Raw genomic sequence first — 17,084 nt, 5'->3', positions numbered from 1 at the left:
CATCGTTTTGTTCACCTCTCTGAACTGCCTGATCTCCCTGAAAAGACTCTCCTTTGCCCATTGGCACCCGCGTGTGCAGGTACTTTTGAGCACAAGGCTCCACTCTTCGTAGGGCTCGGACTTCCTTCTAGTTAGGTGGCCTCTGATGTCGAACTGGGTCTAACGATTACTTGCACTGCCTGTTTTCCTCCCCATCTAGGTGGTCTTCATATTTCGTGCTTCTAACTCTTTAGACCCGTTGGTCTTGTATATATATTGTATTGATTGTGATGTGTTAGTTTACTTGAGTTTTATCGTGATTCTTTACTATGGTCGATGTTACAAAGGCCTTGTAATAAATGTGTCTATATTTTTTATATAACACCTGTCTGGAGTAATTTGTAAGCGTCCTTGCTTTGTGTGCTCATTGCAGGCTTTCAGTCACCCTCACCCCTCTTGAGACTTAGTCTTGACTGCCGCCATCGCTACCCTGATTGGTATGGCTTGTTCCAAGAAACTTGGCTGGCCTTCTGAACCTCTGCCCCTCCAGGACGGAGTTCAGAAATCCATCTTAACACCTTCTCAATCAGTCGCTGAAATTAAGCGTACATCAACACATGGTCCAGCCTTGAGTAAGTCCATTCCAGAAGTGCAAACTTCGCAAGCCCTACCTGACAATAACTGGGTATTAATACATGGGCCAGCACTGAGTAAATCCATACCAGCAGTCCAAACTAAAATGGATTCTATGACCAATCATCAAGAAACTTTGGAAATATTGAGGAAAGCACTATACGATGGATCATTTAATGGGAAAATGATGTCAAAGGTTTTTCCATCTAGCCTGGCCACCACGGAAGGCATTGACTCTACGAAAACATTACTAACGGAAGGACCTGTAGTGGACTCAGACTCAGCAAATGACGAACAAGTCGAAACCAAAAAAGCATTCATCATCGGCCTTGAAGGTAACCACACATCTTTGGGGGACAACCGCATCAATCGATCATTCCTACTTGGGCTACTCACGCGAATACCGCAACTAAGGATGCTCAAATCGGAGGACATTCTAAGAGTTTCATTAGCAATAAAAAATAAACACAGGGCCATATGTTATCTCAGCTCTGAAGCTGTAATGACATTTTTATGGTTTAGCAGAAATGCAATAAAAGACGAAGATTTTACCCTAAGCACGTTTGAAACTGAGGTCGATGCAAAAGAATTTATCACATATGCAATCCCTTGGATTGAAGAGACCAGAGTCACTCAAGGATACCTCCAGAATCAACAGGGTGGTGTTGATCGTGCAATCCAGGAACTATTAAACATAGCAGCAAATACGAATGGTATACCCTGGCTCGAACCAATGTTGAACTCAATATTCAAAGGGAAAGACATGCCGACCAAACCATAGCCACTCAATGGCGACAAGCTAAGAGTTCTTTCATGGAATTCATGCAGATACCTTAATCTAATGAAATGGCATGCAACGTTATCAAACCTTGATCAACCAACCATTATATTGCTGCAAGAATCGATGAAAAAGGACAAATTCACTTTGCCCGGATACACCACGCATTGCTCTCCTGCCAATAGAACAACCAAGGTCGCGCATCTGGAGGCCTTGCAATTGCTGTGGACAATTCTTTAAAGTTCAATTCAAAGATCATATGGGAATCCGGGGGTCTTTTGGGGATACTGTTGAATACAAATATACCCAAGCATCCCCTGGTAATTATAATTACTTTATACTGGAACCCGGCAACCACGACAATTGAAGCTATATTAGATGAGGTAGACAATTGCCTTGAAACTACAACAAAAGAATACCAAGCTGCAGAATTAATATTGGGTGGGGACCTTAACTCCGATTGCAGGAAGCTCTCCGGGGTGGAAGGAAGAAAACCGAATGTATTGTCTAGGAGCAGAGGAAAAAAATGGAGAGCATTCCTTAGTGACTGGGATATGGATATGGTCGAGACTGTACGTACCAATACCAGGAGCACATGGATAAGAGGGCCAAAAAGTTCGACAATTGATTTCATATTCATAACACATAACACATAATCTCTCAACAATAACAACACCGTTAATAATTAACGAAATAGTATACGGTGACCATGCTCAAATTCTCATCAATTTGAAACTGAGATGTCTGTCGCTGGAAACCGATCCTTCCGTTGCATTGGCAGAATTAGATCGACCTCTACTATCTGTCAGGTGGAGCCAGAGCCTATGCAATCACTTTGTCAAACATATAGCATGGCAAATTGAAAAGCTACATCAGGAAAAAGGAAAATGAATAACAGACATGGCGAACTCTCAATCGGAAACAATAAAAGCTGCCTTAGCACATTTTAGTAAAAATCAATTAGATAAGCAACATTTACACCCATATGATCCCACTTGCAAAGCATTGAAGTGGAAAAAAAACAATGCCTTGAGGCAACTGAGAAATATCACGACAACTTTATAAAACCAACAGATATCGCGTAACCAGATTCTGAGTGCATACAAACAGGATCTTAAACATGAACAGATATTAAGGTGCAACGAGGAAATTTGCGCATTAATAAGAGCCATAACGGATTAGGACACGCGCACGATATGATGCACAATCAAAAGCAATAGCAAACAAACTCCACTAGCCATGCCAAACTGTATATCAGAATTGAATTACTGTGAAATTTCAACTCCCGCACAAATTCATAAATGTCCCACGAATAATACTTGATTATAATGAGATCTGTCTCCTGGATTGGTCGAAAGACGACATTAAGTGGGCCATTTCTAAACTTACCTAATCTATAGCAGCAGGCCCGGACGGTTTCCCACCATGCTTGTACAAAGCAGACCCAGACCTGTGGGCCGCACTGCTAAAAACGAAATTTCAAACCATTATTAATTCGGGAACTAGCCTGCTCTCTTGGCTAACTTCAAACATTGTACCAATATTTAAAAAAGGAGATCCTGCTCTACCACAGAACTATCGCCCAATCTCCTTGATAGACACGGAGGCGAAGATCTTTGCGATCCTGCTGCTATATGATCTCGAAAAGCACATTGAAAATAACGCTTTATACTTAAAATACCAAACTGGCTTCCGAAAAGGAATGAGCACCACACTAAACGCCACAGTCATGGCGAATGTGATTGCGGGAGCCAAAAAGAAAACCTCGAACCCTGTCTGATTGATATGACATCAGCATTTGATAATGTTGTGCGGAACCTGCTTTGTAAGAAATTGTCTGATATTGGAATAACAAAGGTGCTCCTATATTGGTTTATAAAATTACACTCTAACACCTCCTATAAAATAAAAATAACAGCAGAAGGAAGAATTACCAAGCAAATTAGTAGATTTGTGGGCCTAAAACAAGGATGCAACCTTGCAGCGACCTTTTTTAATCTATACCTCTCAGACCTTGATAGGAAATGGCATGAGGAAAACTTATTTTCCGTGAAGGTCGGTGCTATCCAATTAAAATGGATCGCATTCGCTGACGATATTATAATCTTCGATCCAACGCCAGCAAGACTTCAACAAAAACTACAGCTATTTGAAGAATTTGCTATGGATCACAATCTAGTTCCCAATCCTACAAAAACAGCCATAATGAAATTCGGTCCCAAGCAAATAAAAGGAAGATATGAGTGGAAGATTTTGGATACCACGATACCCTGCATTACAAGTACAATCTATCTGGGATATAATCATCGGAACAAAACTCAATCAAGGCATGGTCCAACCTAATAAGAGTAGACAACTTCTATCGCAATTGAAAATGATACATGCAAAATATTTCAAATTTTGACTAATTCCACTCATCGATTTTTAACACTCAAAATCGAAAGCGTAATACTCTATGCATTGGACATATGTCTATGTGAAATGAGTACAATCCTAGATCAATTACAGGGCACTCTGTTGAAGTCCGCTATGCACCTTCCAATGTCTTTGCCTAATGCTATACTACGCCACAAATTAGGTCTAGTGGCTCTATCTGGTCGATGGAAATGGAGACTAGTCACAAATTACGCAAAAATACACTTTCCTCAAAAGAACTCCTTGTATGTGGATATGAAAAAAAAAACTAGAACTGACCAATTCTGTTTCAATTGCTCATTATCATTCCAGAATCCGGGCAATATTGAATGAGTTACACATCACGGTTGATGTGTACTATCGTCCAGGCTACGCAAAGAAAAAGTTATTTGAAATGGATTGGTGTTTTACTATAGAACAAATGGGCAAATATAAAATGTACAAGGAATATAATGCATACATTAAGAAACGTATTCCTCGATATGACTACATTAATCTAGTTCCTTATAAACGGACGAGAGAAGCATTTTTACGCTATAAATTCAACTTATATTACACAAAAGAAAAAACTGAAAATTGGAAGGAAAAAGGGAATAAAAGCATTAGCACTAATTGTCGTTTTCCCTCATGCACCGAACCTAATGAAACTATGAAACACTTGATTTTATACTGTCCTCACTTTAAGACCATTAGAGCAAAATTACTAATGCAATTTGCATATATACAATATGAAGATTGTTCAAAATTTGTGTGGGCAAGAATGATGCAAGGATCCCACAAACCATTAATATATGCATTGGTAAATTTGTGTAAATTTATAGAGAAAGCACTTACAATCTATATTAATGATTAAAACCGTGTTGATGCAAAGATATTTTAAGTCGTGTGGTTTAGGATACTTTGTGATCCTTTTATAAGTCACCTCGAGGGACAAGAAAGAAATATCTGGTACCTAGGTCAAATGCAAGAAGTTATTGTTGGGGGCGGCGCTGTTGCGCCGAAGCAAGATGGCTGCCTAGCATAACGCTCTGGACTGGCAGAGCAGCTTATCCTGTTTCTTTTCCCCTTAACGCTGCCTACAACCCTGCAGTGCTGCCTGCGATCCTTCAGGAGCCTTCCTCCCGCATTCATACAAAGTTTGGATTCCGAATGCGTCCTGGGGACCGGACTACACCTCTCTTCCTTGCCTGCGGCTGCGGCTTCCCGCTCTCCCCGCCCCGCGGCTCCTGTGACGGCGGCTCGCCCATCCACCTGAGGGCGCAGCGCTGCAGGCCGCTGTGGGGGAGGGGTGCTGAGCCCGTGAGGCACACCGGACCGCCGCGGCTGACGGGGCTGCCCCTCGTGCACCTCATCATCCCTCTGAAGGCATCCTGGGCCCATTGGCCCCTCCACCCCAAGCCGCGGCCCCCTCTGCACCGGCGGCGTTTGTGGACACCTGTGCCCCGGCGCCGTGTCCTGCTGTGCCCTGACTACACGCCTCCCACTTCACCTCCCTCCCCCCTGCCGCTCCTCCACACGAACGACAGCACCGGAGTGCAGCAAGGTAGGGGGCGTGTGGGGGGAGTGTGTGCCCGGCTCCTGCGGCCCCTATCTCCCGCCCGCGGGCCGGCAGCCCACCACCTCTTTCCCCCGTTGTGGCAGCGGCTTCTCTGCTGCTCCGGGGTGCGCGGGCTGGCACCACTACCAGGTTATACACCGGTGCTGCCCCACCCCCGCCCAGGGCCCTCGGGCCGCCTGTCTGGCCCCTGTCTACCCACATGGCACCATTGTTCCCCCTGGATGCCGGCTGGGGGTCCCGAACATTGACAACTACTGGACCCTAATGCTAATCTAAGTGTCCCACTGCAGGATACCCTGCCTCTGCCCTCATTCCTGTGCTGCTGGGGCTTGGCGCTCCTCACTTTCTGGACTGCACTAATGCGTGCATGGGCTCAATTGCGGGACCGTACCTGCCACAGTTACATTCACCGCCTGGTTGCGCTTCCCGGTGTGCTCAGTCCCACACAGGCAGCCCACCAGTGCCCCCCTGTTGGACACCTTTTTCTAGCTACTTCAGCGGCGCTGGCTTGCCACCTCCCTATGGCGCTACAGTTGCATTAACCTATTCACCACTTGAGCTACCATCTGTGGACCCACTCGCTACCCCACACCTGAACTGACTGTGTGCCTACCCCGTGCCCTATGATCTAGGGAGGGGGACCTATGTTGATATCTGGAGTGCCTTCTCATAGCCCCCCCACCGAGGTTGAGTGCTTCACCTTGAGCTCTGCTCTGCTGCTTCACCAACCACCCCTTTGCCAGCAACCCGTGCTTCGTCTTCCTGCACCACATTACCGGTTCAACATTCTGGGGTCACCACCATGCCGGGGCTCCCCCCCTACGCCTGTGGACTTGCCGCCTGACTCTGTTCCTTGGTGGAGCCCCCCTGGCACTGCCTCCAGCGTCTTTACCCGCTGGTCTCGCCTTCTCTCCCCCCCCCGAACGCTCGGTGGGGTGGTGATTTGGGGCCTGCCTGCTACAACCAAATAGGGCCCCGGGCGCCGGACGCCTCCTGTCGTCATGACCAAGGGTGCTGGTGCTAGCAAGAAGCAAAGCTCACTAAATATGTTTGCCAAGACGCCCTTGACCCTCCTGAGGACTCACCAGCCGCCACAGTATCCTCTACCCCCGATGACTCGCAGAAAATGCTCGAGTATATGCGCGAGGGCTTCACTACGCTACACACTAAATTGGACGATATGAACGGGACCATTTCGTCCATAAAGGCCCATATTGAAAGAACAGATAGTAGAGTTGCTGAGATCGAAACAAGGGTTGGCACTGCGGAGGATGAACTAGGTTCCTTGCGTGCCGCTGTGACCACCTTAACCAGCCGGGTCTCGTTGGTCAAAAAGAAAAATGACGACCTTGAATCCCGCGAGGACAATATCAGGGAGCCCATGGAGGAGTACGTGGAGCACACCCTTCTAACACTCCTAGATAACCCCAAGCTTTCGGCACAATTTACAGTGGAAAGAGCTCACCGTTCCTTGACCGCGAAGCCCAGGCCGGGTGCCCCGCCCCGTCCCATCATAGCCAGAATCCTAAATTTCCGGGACCGTGATGCCCTGCTCCGGGCGGCCAGGGCCAAGGGGGAGCTACATCTAGGAGGGGCAAGAATACACTTGTACCCGGATTACTCTGTGGCTGTGCAACAAGAGCGTAAGACCTTTCTTGCAGTGAAAACGAGACTCTGAGAATTAGGAGTCAAGTACTCCATGCTCTTCCCTGCTAAACTGAGGATTGAACACTCTAACCGTACATACTTTTTCACCATCCCAGAAGAGGCTTCGTAATTTATAGACAAACACATTCCTGACTGATCTGTACAGTTCGTTATATGTTTCATGTGTATCTATGGTTGCTCCGCACCTGAGCCACGTGTGGGAAAGCCACGGCGCTCCCCCCCACGGTGGCCACCTTCTCACAGTAGTTTATTCTGTTGTTAAAGTTGAAATGTTGCTCCATTGCTCCTCTGCGTATGAAAAACGCATTGATACAGTGTGTTGAAAACATATTCTTGTTTGTTCTGTTGTGGTCCAAGAAACCATTTTGATGTCTGTTTCTCCCTGGAATTGTGCTTTTATGTATACCACTCACACAGTTCCAATATATAAAATAATTGTGTCTGAGAGATTTTTTTCTCTACGGTATAACCTCTGAGTATTGTCTCATTGAAGAAACGGCAGAGTTTACACAAAAAATGGTGGGATTTCGCGTGTATGAGCAATAGTGTTCTTGAACCTATTCACTTGTGTGCTTTGTTCTTCAGTTAACCCTCCTGGGTAGAATAGGTTCCATACCAGGAGCCCAATTGTTTGAATCTAACTAGTACAGCACGTGGCTGTGGGCTTTTGACAGACCACCACTCTGGTCAATAACTTTGTTCAATACATTTTTCTTTTTGTCCTATTTCATCTATGGATAACGTGAATGTAGTCTCCTATACGGATGACTATTTTAAACAACTCCTAGGGGCCTCTTCCACACTACGTAACGAGGACGGTGTGCTCACAAGAGGTCTGATAGAAGATCAATTAGAAATCCTTAACCAAAAGAAAAAAAGGATAATCCGAACAGAACTACATGGCAAGTTCATGCTAGAATACCTGAGAGCTGGGATAATCCCTGAAGGCCTCCAGGTACGCAACATCCCCAGGGTTTTCACAGACAACCCAAAGTTCACGAAGAACTTCAGTGGGGTGGGGAACAAATGTAGCTGGGACTGGCTGATTCTGGTCATAGACATCGCCAAAGAGGAATGTGACAAACAGGGTGCAGAATTGCTAGACCTAGAGAAAAAGTTCCTTGACGATAAATCTATCCAGGATGCAAAGGATAAATTAGACAAACTTGAACTAGAAATCATCAAGTTTAAAAATCTAACGCTTGATAGGAAGGTCGATAAATTCAACAAGGATCTGGCTAATTATTCAGAGGAAAAAACCTATCCTTTTCTCAGGCCGACATACTACACCGATCTGCAAGCGAGTCAAAACTACAGCAGAAGGAACAAATCAGTACATTTTGCTGGAACCTCCTCTAGTGGAAGTGGAAGTACTTCAAGCCTCCCTGGCGCAACAGGACAACAGCTACCACAACCTTTTTTCCCAGGGGTGGACAAAGAGGACGACCCAGGAGACGCCCAACTCAGCCAGGACAGCGCATGAGAACGTGCCAATGGTATCAGAACCGAGGACAGAATCAGGGATACCAGTCTTCATCTTATCCAACCGGACCATGACAACACCAGAGTTACGTCTCCTTGGCAAGGGTTTATCCTTCGTCCCTGCCCAAAGGGCACGACCTTTTGAAATTGAATTAGAGCTACGAAAATTCTTTAGGAATATTCGTTTGAAGCATTTTTTTGAAATCCATTTACCCTCTCTTAGAGAGGCCGCACTACCTTCACGCACCAACGCAGAGAATACCACCGGGCTGAAAGAACAGTTCAAATTCTACCCTCCACCGGGCTCTACACCGGGTGAGATAATCACTTTTGAAAAGATTGTCATCAAGACAGTAATGGCCGGATTCAAAAAAGAAAACTTCTACCAGGACAATCTCGATAGAGAAGAAAGGAGTGCTATGAGAAGCCTGGAAACGGACAGATCTATAACCATCAAGCCCGCAGACAAAGGGGGCGGCATAGTCGTCTGGGACACTTCTGACTACAACACAGTGTGCCTACGTTTATTGAGCGACCGAGAAGAGTACATACCTTTGGAACATAATCCCACGAAGGATCTCCAAGATGAAATCAGAAGCCTTACGCAACACGCTCTCACCCAAGGTTGGATTTGTGAAGATGAAAAGATGTTCCTGAACAAAACCAATCCACGCATTCTGGCTTTCTACATTCTTCCCAAGATGCATAAAGACTCAAAAAAACCACCTGGAAGACCGATTGTTTCAGCTTGTGAATCCCTCCTTGAACCCTTGTCCCTTTACACAGATTTTTTTCTGAAACCCTTTGTCATAAAAATGCCTTCCTATCTCAAAGACACCACCAGTACAATCAATCTGCTTGATGATCTTTTCCTTACCACGATAGCCTGCTTGTCACAATGGACGTTGAGGCGTTATATACATCTATACCCCAACAAGAAGGCCTCAAAGCAATACGTGATTTTTTGAATTCCAGAACAGACCAAGATTCCACCCCAACTGATTTCACCCTTGAGTGTATGAGATTGGCTATGTCAGAAAATGTCTTTCTGTTCCAGAACCAGATCTAGAAGCAAGTAAAGGGTGTGAGCATGGGCGCAACCTTCACCCCAGACATTGCCAATTTATATATGTCTAAATACGAAGAGAATTATGTTTTCACACCAGAGAACCCTTTCCTATGTAACATCGCTCTATGGAAAAGGTATATTGACGATGTAATCATTGTCTGGAAGGGAACACTTTTGGAACTACAAGATTTTCATACGTGGATCAATTTGAGAAACACCCACATTAAGTTCACGATACATTGGGACCACCATCAAATAGATTTCCTTGATCTCCATATCTACAAGACGGGAGACCGACTAAAAACTGAGCTTTTTCGAAAACCAACAGACCGCAACACCCTATTGCATTTCACAAGTTATCACCCGGTGGGCCTCAAGTACAATCTACCATATGGACAGTTTTTGCGCATTCGTAGAAACTGTTCCGACCTGGAGAAGTTCCATCTCCATGCGGCAGGATTGACCCAACGACTTGCTGAAAGAGGCTACCCAAGAAAAGCTGTTAGTCAGGCCAAGAAAAGAGCAAGATACACTCCGAGAGAGATCTGTCTGGGTAACAAACCAAAGAAAGATTTGGGAAGACTCGTGTGCATTACCACTTTTGGGCCCGAGTGTCCTAATCCAGAAAACCATCAAGAAGAACTGGCACTTGGTAACCCATCCCGGAACTTTGTAAAATGTGCCTTGTTTCGCTTTAAAAAAAACAGGAATCTTAGAGATGCTCTTGTTCACACTTACATAGAGCCACCCTCGCAACCACAGCATACACTCTGGGACCTACCCCTGATTTCTGGACACCATAAATGCGGCCATTGCGTGGCCTGCCCACTGACTCCGCAAAAGAAATCCTTTGAACATGACAAAGTACAATGGACAATGAATGATTTCACCAACTGTAATACCAAGGGTGTCATATACATAATACAATGCCCATGCAACCTCCTGTATGTAGTCAAGACCATTCGTGCAATTAAAATGCGGATCTCAGAGCACCGTTCCTGCATCAGAAATAAGGTAGCAGACAAGCCCTTAGTCGATCATTTCACTGCTAAGAACCACAGGGACACGGATTTAAGGTGGTTTGTCCTCCAAAAAGTTAAACCAGCCAGGAAGGGGGGGGGGGATTTGAATAAAACACTCACCCAGTTAGAACAGCGGTGGGTACACAGACTGAACACCGTACATGCTGGTTTAAATGTTTCAGTAGAATGGAAATCCTTTCTGTAACCACTGATTCATGTGTTGTTGGTTTTTTTCCCCAGTGCAATGTTGTTTCTATTTGTTTCAGAGCATTAATTCACCCTGCTCCATCTGTGTGAATAACTGTCTGAATTGGCCTAACATATGGTTTTCTCTCACTATATGATATATGCACTGCACCAACAAGTATAGCCTGGTGTTTGTTGTGTGTTTTTTGAGGACCATATGAAGCATGCATTCATTTTTCTATGCATTTGTAAGCACTTCTTATTTCAGCATACTATGTATACTATGTGTACATGACATGCACCACTGCCGCAATGCATTGACCCCATTCCACCTGTTCTTGAATTTATTTGTGGTCGATGGTTGCCATGGCAACCTTTAGATTGAAAATAGCCCCTTAATTGCTTTTTCATTTGTTTTAGTGAAATTATACTAATCTGGATCAAGTGCTATACACCAATTCCTGGGGCACTTGATCCTAGCCTGACTCTAAGATGGCTGCCATATAAAACAGCCTCTCTGTCCTGGCAACAGCTTTACTAACACTTTGCTGCCGGCTCTCCCCAGTGACTCAGCAGCTTGAGGAGACGCTGCCCGCTGTCTTTTTCCTGCAGACTACCAGTTCTGCCTGATACACGATCCAAGGTAATTCTACTTCTACGGTCCCCAGCTTAGACTAAAACGAGGATCCTGTAGTTCTGGACTCTCATTGTTACTTTATATTTATCTTTTAGCCATGCACCCAACGGCAGATTGTTGTTTTTTGAGAGAGCGCTCCTTGACCTTCTTACCTGGATTTTGCCGGTGAGAGGTAAGACTCATTTACATTCAACAAAGCATGTACTTTTATAAATATTATGTACATGACACTGGAGGGTTTTTCAACTCCCCACCAATAGTACTTGTTCTGTTTTGTATAACAGCATTACCTAGAGACCAGCCATGCGGCTAGCAGATCTCTTATACAGTGCCTGTGAATTTACCCCATAGGTAAGCTGTGTGTTTTCTAATCACATTGATTACACAATACCTCTGATTTATTATTTTTAAATTATTTTGCTCATACACCCGTCTGATTGTGGTCTCCCTCCCCTGCAGCACAGACGTCATTTCACACAGAACCCATCCTGATGATGGCCATATGAATGATGAGGTTCATCTAGCTCAACTCCAAATGGCCAAAACACCTGGTGTAGACGCACTATTTCCCTGAAACTACAGCACATATATTGCCGTCCACACATGCAAATTTCTCTTTTGTGTCCTTGCAAATGTTTTATGTTGTTTTAAGAACCTTGCTTTGTAACTTTACACCATTGAATTGTGCATTTTTGACAAACCTCACACAGATTGGGTTTGTTATACACACACTGTCTTTATTTTTGCCTGAAAAACGCCTTGATACAGTGTGTTGAAAACATATTCTTGTTTGTTCTGTTGTGGTCCAAGAAACCATTTTGATGTCTGTTTCTCCCTGGAATTGTGCTTTTATGTATACCACTCACACAGTTCCAATATATAAAATAATTGTGTCTGAGAGATTTTTTTCTCTACGATATAACATCTATGAGTATTGTCTCATTGAAGAAACGCAGAGTTTACACAAATAATTGTGGGATTTTGCGTGTATGAACAATAGTGTTCTTGAACCTATCCACTTGTGTGCTTTGTTCCTCTGCGTAGGTGACTCCCACGCCACGCTGTTGCATTTTGTGCGGTGCTATCCGCTCCTTGTTGGGCCCTCCCACTTGGTGCCACCCGGCACTGCAGCCCAACCACTTCTGTGATTCTTTTGGTGCCGTGTCCGAGCGCATGGCCCCACCCCATTCTCCTGTGGGCCCTTGCTTATAGATCTGGTCCGGATGTAACCTGCACCCACTCTAAATGCTCCGCTTTAACCTACTACGTAGCATAAATCTCCTTACGCTTTTCCCAGTCCGGCCGCCATCGCCCGGCTGTTAACAGACCCCCAGGCGTTGATGCCTAAAAGTTTATGGTTGTTCTGGTTTTATTCGGGTTTCGTCCCTCTGATTGGGGGAGGGATGTGGGCGGGGGGTTGGAAGGGAACGTTATGGTTTAAAAATGTCTTGACAGCCTCCGGAGGCCCCGCAGGCACCGCGCCCAATCAATTCATATATGCAGTCAGCCGACCGCATACACCTAAGGTACACACCTTTCATGTCCCTGGAATCCATCTTTGCTTATTCCACCACCACTCCTACGAATATGGCTGATACTTCTCTTACCTTTATGAGCTGGAATGTCAGGGGATTAGGCAATTATAAGAAGATGCGGCAGATTCAGCTCCACGCTGAACGCCACGGAGTAAAGATCCTATGTTTACAGGAAACCCACGCTCGCTCAGAGCAATGTGAACGATTCGCCAAGCAATGGGGCCCCCAGAGCTATTACACTAATTATTCCACTCAGAGTCGAGGCACCCTCACCTCAATACATAGAAGTTTGAAGTTCACCTGTCAGCAATCCCACATAGATCCACTTGGAAGATTTGTACTCATAACTGGTACATTACAACATCAGGAGATAGTTATTCTGAACATATATGGTCCTAACGTCGACGACCCTGACTTTTACTTTCACCTAGCCACTCTACTTGAGCGCTACCCCCTGATTCCTATTTTATGGGGCGGGGACTTCAATACGATATTAGATGTCACCTTGGATAGGTCCGGTTCTTGCCCTCGCCAACTGTCTAGGGCAGCCTATTCTATCTTGACTTCGCTCCCCCGCTTGGCACTGGTGGATGCTTGGCGCCTGATGCATCCTGATGACCGTACATACTCCTTTTACTCCTCAGTGCATGATTCCCACTCTAGAATAGATAGATGGCTTGTCGCAGACTTACTGGTTAGATGCGTAACTCACTTGGCCATTCTCCCCAGGACACTGTCGGACCACTCACCGGTACTAATCTCCTTAAACTGGGGATCGAACGCCAACAAAACAAGACAGTGGAGGATGAGTCCTCACGCGCTTCTTGACCAGGTTTTTGCCTCCGAGCTTGAATCCTCCATCGAGGAATATTTCGAGATTAACATAAACTCTGTCTCCACACACGCTGTGCTCTGGGAAGCCTTTAAGGCACACACGAGAGGAGTCGCCATCTCTAAGAGCAGTGGCATCCTTAAGGGCATCCGTGCTGACATCGCCACCAGCGAATCAGCCCTATCTGTTTATGAATCCCAATACGCTGTAGATCACTCCCCGGCTACTTTAGCGATGCTGGGTTCTGAGCTGGACAGGTTCCGTGGCCTTGCCGAGCGCGAGGTTAATTTCCTGGACTCCCCTCGTTCGGCAAGGAAATACGGCGAGGGTGAGCGCCCCGGCAGAATGTTAGCTAGGCTGCTACGTTGCGAATTCGGTGCCCCCAACATACCGTCCATTACTAGACCAGATGGCACACTCGCCACCTCCCCCCAAGACATTAACTCTGAGTTTCTCGCGTTTTACACTTCCCTGTACTCGGAGGTTGACACTTCCCAGATGTCTGAAATCAACTCCTTCTTAGAGAACCTCCCTTTATCAGTCCTATCAGCCGACACTAGTGCCTCCCTCGAGAGGCCCTTTACCCTAGAGGAAATTGTGGAGGCCATCGAGTCACTGGCATCGGGGAAGGCTCCCGGCCCTGATGGGCTCCCGATGGATTTCTACAAACTATACAAGGCCCAACTAGCGCCGCACCTACTGACCCTATGGGAAGAATCGTGCGACATGGGCATACTTTCACCGTCTCTCCAGGAGGCATTGATTACGGTGCTCCTCAAACCTGGTAAAGTCCCCACGCAGTGTAGCTGTTACCGACCCCTCTCGCTGATTAATAGCGATATTAAAATATTTTCCAAACTACTTGCCAATCGCTTAGGCCCGTACATGTCCCACATTGTTCATCCAGACCAGGCTGGCTGTTAGGCGGAAACCTGTGCAGTTCCCTCTGGGACCACTGCAAAAGATTTAGGACTACAGGTGTTGCGATGAACCCACTTGGTAGCAGTCTGTACCACACAGATTCAATTGGTAGCTGTGGCTGAGCAGTCAGACTTCTCTCAAGAAAAGTTGGTCAGTATAGGGAGTATACAAGATAGGGCAATTCTTCACAGCAAAACAAGTAAGCACGCAACAAGGCTTAGTATAAAGATAGTAAGTTATTTATTTATAACAGAACGTCTACGAAAAATACTAAGGCAAATCACGGCAAACAAATCAAAATGCAATTACTCTGCGGAATGGAATAAAGCTCGATCTCCTGACACACAATATCGACAACTCTAGGTTTTTACGGCACCACTTATTTGCAGACAGAGGTGTATACCCCAACCTAGATGACACTCGAATATACTCGTGTAAAAGGGAGAAAAGAGATAGGCAGATAATGAAGTCAACACGATTCGTACTGAAGCGGGAAAAATGCAAGGCAGGAATGCAATAATCACAATAGATCGTAAAAGTTCAGCGGCCAGGCCCACTCGGTGAGAGGCAAGGCACGATGTCCTGGAAAGTCTCTAGTGAAGACACGCTCAAGTCTTTGTAGCACAATGTTAGCGACAGGTGGAACCAGTTCAGAACAAAGAGTGAATAAAGCTTGGAGGCAACCCAACGGAACGGAGAGGAATCAGATACCTCACTCGAACCGATCGAAAAGGGAAGCCAGGCGGTTACGGTACCTTGTTGTGGAGGGCAGCTCCGGCGGGGGCAGTTGTTCCTGGTGGTGGATGCACGATGGTCTTGGCCAAGAGTAGAGATGATCTCGTCGTCGAAGGAAAGATGTCCGGTGCACCACCAGGGAAGAAACCAGCCGCGGAGTGCTCCGTCACAAGGCACCACCTTTCGGTCGCGGTACAGGGGTAGTGGCTATCCGGTTGCCGGGTGCTCTGCACGGGCAATTCGACCACTGCGTCCTGGGCGAACAAAAAGCACAAAGAAGAAGAAGACTGGTTGTTCCCACCAGCCAGGGGAAGAGACTCTCCGGCAGGGAGATCTCCTCTGTCGTCGGGAGATTGTGAGACGATTCCGCAGGGCTCCACCGGAGGTGTCGTCGTGCAGGTCGGCTCAGCGTTACCCTCGTCGGATTCTTTAGGTCCTGTGGTGACTTCTGAAGATCCAGTCCCAAAAGCCCTGCTTTTATGCAGACGCCCACCATTCATTCAGCCTAGCTGTCAATCAACACACGCTAAGTGGTGAGCGGGAAGGCTCACCACCTGGGCCAATCACTCCAGAGTGCGACCTGAGTTGGCAAGGCAACTCGGTCCAGGGTGTCTAAACCCCCTCCCACACCCCTGAGGTAACCCAGACAGAATGGCACCACTTTGGAGGGTCTCTGTCCAGAGGCCCGCCAAAAGTGGAACAAAGGGCTCAACCTTTGGTTTAGGAGTCACAGAGACGAACACAGACGCCATTTTACAAACCGAGTTTTGGCAGAAAATACCACTCGATAAACTTATTTAAGATAGGTAGATCGGTGGTACGTTGGAGATTAACAAGAAAAGTATCAATCTTCAACAATGGGATAAATCCCATAGGGTTATGCTCGGGGTCGAACATAACAAGTAGTTTCCACTGCCACCAGCCAAAACTCGACGAGGGGGGACGGGACAGTGCCCCCTCGAGTAACAGATCCAGGAGTAATCGAATTACTCCTACCAGTACGTCCACAATAAGATGGTTGGTACTAGTTCTGTTAGCAAATTTAGGTCTAGTAAAGCCAATGGTGACTTTACATGCTCGGGGAGACAGTAGTCAGTCCCCGAGTATGGAGTCTATGGTGGGGGGACCTGCTAGGGTGCCCCCGTGTCACGACACGTAGGGTGCAGTGTGACACACATAGAAAAACATATGAGACCCTATGGAGTAAAAGACCCCATAGCCCATCGAACACATTGACATTCAAAGGAATTACACACATACATGTCCAAGAGTGAGAGAAAAAGGGTCACACTCTTGGCAGGATGGGAAAAAACAAACTCCAGAAATCCAGCAAAGCTGCTGGGGGACTCACTAGGTTAGGAAATTCAGCCTAAACAGAGAATTCTCCCTAACACTCGCCCCCCCCAGACTAAGGGACAGGAGGATTTAATCCACTCCTGGATGAATCTCATACCTCTAGTCGATGACATACATCCTAGAGAGACCATCAGCATTTTGGTGGTGACACCCTGACCTGTGCTCAATGGTGAAATCAAACCCTTGCAGGCAGATCGACCATCTCAGTAGTTTTGGGTTTTCCCCTTTCATTTACATTAACCATCTCAAGGGTTGGTGGTCAGTCTGAATAACAAAAG

The 17,084-nt window shown here is 46.2% G+C and overlaps 1 long non-coding RNA gene across 1 annotated transcript in view; it reads right to left on the bottom strand.

Annotated features, from left to right (window-relative positions):
• Positions 1-17,084, bottom strand: part of LOC138452532 (uncharacterized) — a 472,666-nt gene that overhangs the window by 47,982 nt on the left and 407,600 nt on the right. The window lies entirely within an intron of this gene.

This window comes from Ambystoma mexicanum, chromosome 4p (genome assembly GCF_040938575.1).
Source record: "Ambystoma mexicanum isolate Mex_15411 chromosome 4p, UKY_AmexF1_1, whole genome shotgun sequence".
Taxonomy (NCBI): domain Eukaryota; kingdom Metazoa; phylum Chordata; class Amphibia; order Caudata; family Ambystomatidae; genus Ambystoma; species Ambystoma mexicanum.
Note: the sequence above shows the minus strand (reverse complement) of the source record. Positions and strands in the feature narration are given on the sequence as shown.